Source organism: Penaeus chinensis, chromosome 9, assembly GCF_019202785.1.
Source record: "Penaeus chinensis breed Huanghai No. 1 chromosome 9, ASM1920278v2, whole genome shotgun sequence".
NCBI classification, from domain to species: domain Eukaryota; kingdom Metazoa; phylum Arthropoda; class Malacostraca; order Decapoda; family Penaeidae; genus Penaeus; species Penaeus chinensis.
Window position 1 is genome coordinate 6,047,475 of NC_061827.1, and position 2,500 is coordinate 6,049,974.

Below are 2,500 nucleotides of genomic sequence, written 5' to 3' on the forward strand. Positions count from 1 at the left end.
TTTCTCTGTTTGTGTTGCCTTCTTATTTTCTCTCTCTCTCTCTCTCTCTCCCTCTCCCTCTTCTTCTCCCTTTCCCTCTCTACCTCTCTTCCTTCTTCCCCTCTCCCCTCCCCTCCTTCCCCTCCCTTCTCTTCCCTCTCACCTCGCCTTCCCTCCTCTCTCCTCTCCTCTCCTCTCCTCTCCTCTCCTCTCCTATCCTATCCTCCCCTCCCCTCTCCTATCCTCCCCTCCCCTCTCCTCCTTCCCCTCCCCTCCCCTCTCCTCTCCTCCTTCCCCTTCCTTCCCCTCCCTTTTCTTCCCTCTCCCCTCGCTTCCTCTCGCTCCCCTCCGCCCGGCTTCCCTTGGCCTGCCTTAAAGCGGAGGTTTGGAGAGAGATGAGCGCTTGTGAGGAACGCGTGAGGTGTGGCGGGTGCGCGCTCGTGTCCGCGGGAGGCTAATGAGGTCAGAGGAGGTCAAATGAGGTGGCCGAGGGGAGGTTTGTGGTTCGTGCGATGTCGGGCGAGGCAAAAGGATGGGGTTTGTGCGGCCATCATTTTTGTTTTGTTTTTTGCTCTCTTTTTTTTTCCGGGGATGAAGAGTTCCGTTCGTTTGTTTCTGTGTGTGCGTTAGTGCTTTGGGGTAGTTTTTATTTGTTCGGTAGTTATAAAGTTCATTATATATATATTTATATATATATAGTTATATATATATTTATATATATTTATATATATACTTATATATATATTTATATATATGTATATATATATGTATATATATATATTTACATATATATTATTTATTTACTTATATTATACACACGTGTTCACAAACACACACACACACACATACATATACATATACATACACATACACACACACACATACATATACATATACATACACATACACATACACACACACATACACATACACATACACATACACATACACATACACATTCATACACATACATACATACATACATACATACATACATACATACATACATACATACATACATACATACATACATATATACATATATACATATATACATATATACATATATATACACACGTATACATATAGGCCTATATATGTATATACATATAGGCCTACACACACACACACACACACACACACACACACACACACACACACACACACACACACACACACACACACACACACACACACACACACACACACACACCCTCCTCACCCCTCTCCCTCCCTCCCTCCTTTCCCCTCTTCTTCCCCTTTCCTTCTTCCTCCCTCCTTCCGCATCCTCACCCTATCTCTTCCTTCCCTCTCTCCCCATCTCTCCTTCCTCCTTTCTCCCTTTACTTCTCCCTCTCCCACTCCCTCCCTTTCCTCCTCCCTCCTTAATTCCTTCCCTTCTTCCCCCACCCTCTCTCTCCTCCCTCCCTCCCTCGCCCCCTATTCTCCCTCTCCCTCCCTCCCCTCTCTTCCCCCTCCCTCCCCCTCTTCTCTCTTCCTCCCCCTCTCCCTCCTCCTCCCTCTTCCCTCCTCCCTCTTTCCTCCCCCCCTCCTTCCTCCTCCCTCCTCCCTCCTCCTCCCTATTCCCTCCCTCCTTACTCCTCCTTCCTCCTCCCTCCCTCCTTCCTCCTCCCTCCTTCCTTCCTCCTCCCTCCTTCCTTTCTCCTTCCTCCTTCCTCCTTCCTCCTTCCTCCTTCCTCCCCATTCAGGAGATAGACCTATAAACCCCATTCCGTAGGCGTGGCGTGTCAGCGGCGAGTGCTTTCGGGGAAAATCGCGTCGTGCGAGGCCGGCGCTGGAATTCTAACGCTGTGCAAGCAAGCAAGCAGGCGGGCGGTGCGGTGCGGGGGGGGGGGGGGGGGGGGCTAGGGCGCGGGCCAAAGGGCAGAGGTGAATAGCACAATGCGTACTGTGGTGGACGCCCTTGGTCGGTCGCCCTCCTCCTCCTCCGCTGCTCGTCTGCGTCGTCGTCTGCGTCTGCTTCTTCTTCATCTTCTTTGATTTTGGATTCTCTATTTTTTCTTCTTCTTTTTCTTCTTCTTCTTTTCTTTTCTTTTTCTTCATTTCTTGCTCTTCTTCGTTTCTTCTCCTCCTCCTCCACCTCCTCCGCCGCTCCTTTTTCCATATGTTCTTCCATTCCTTCTCTTCTCTTCTCTCCCTTTTCGCCTCCTCCTGCTTCTCCCCCCACCCCCTTTCTCCTCCTCCTCCTCCCCCCCACCCCCTTTCTCCTCCTCCTCCTCCTCCTCCCCACCCCCTTTCTCCTCTTCCCTCGTACTCGCAAGTCGTGTTTGGGAGGAAGGCAGGGGGTGGGGGGGGGGGGGCAGAAAGGGAGAAAAGAAGGGAGGAAGGGAGGGAGAGGGAGAGGGAGGAAGGGAGGGAGGGAGGGAGGGAGGGAGGGAGGGAGGGAGGGAGGGAGGAAGGAAGGAAGGGAGGGAGAGAGGGAGGGAAAGGGGGGGGGAGGGATCCTCGCCTTTTACCCCTTCTCGTTCCGTCATGTTGAATCGCTCCCTTAGAGAAGAAG

General features: G+C 51.4%; 1 protein-coding gene across 1 annotated transcript in view; it reads left to right on the plus strand.

Moving 5' to 3' along the window:
- The window catches only part of LOC125028536 (tetratricopeptide repeat protein 39B-like), a 55,587-nt gene that overhangs the window by 14,278 nt on the left and 38,809 nt on the right, over positions 1–2,500 (plus strand). The gene's annotated exons all lie outside the window — the stretch shown is intronic.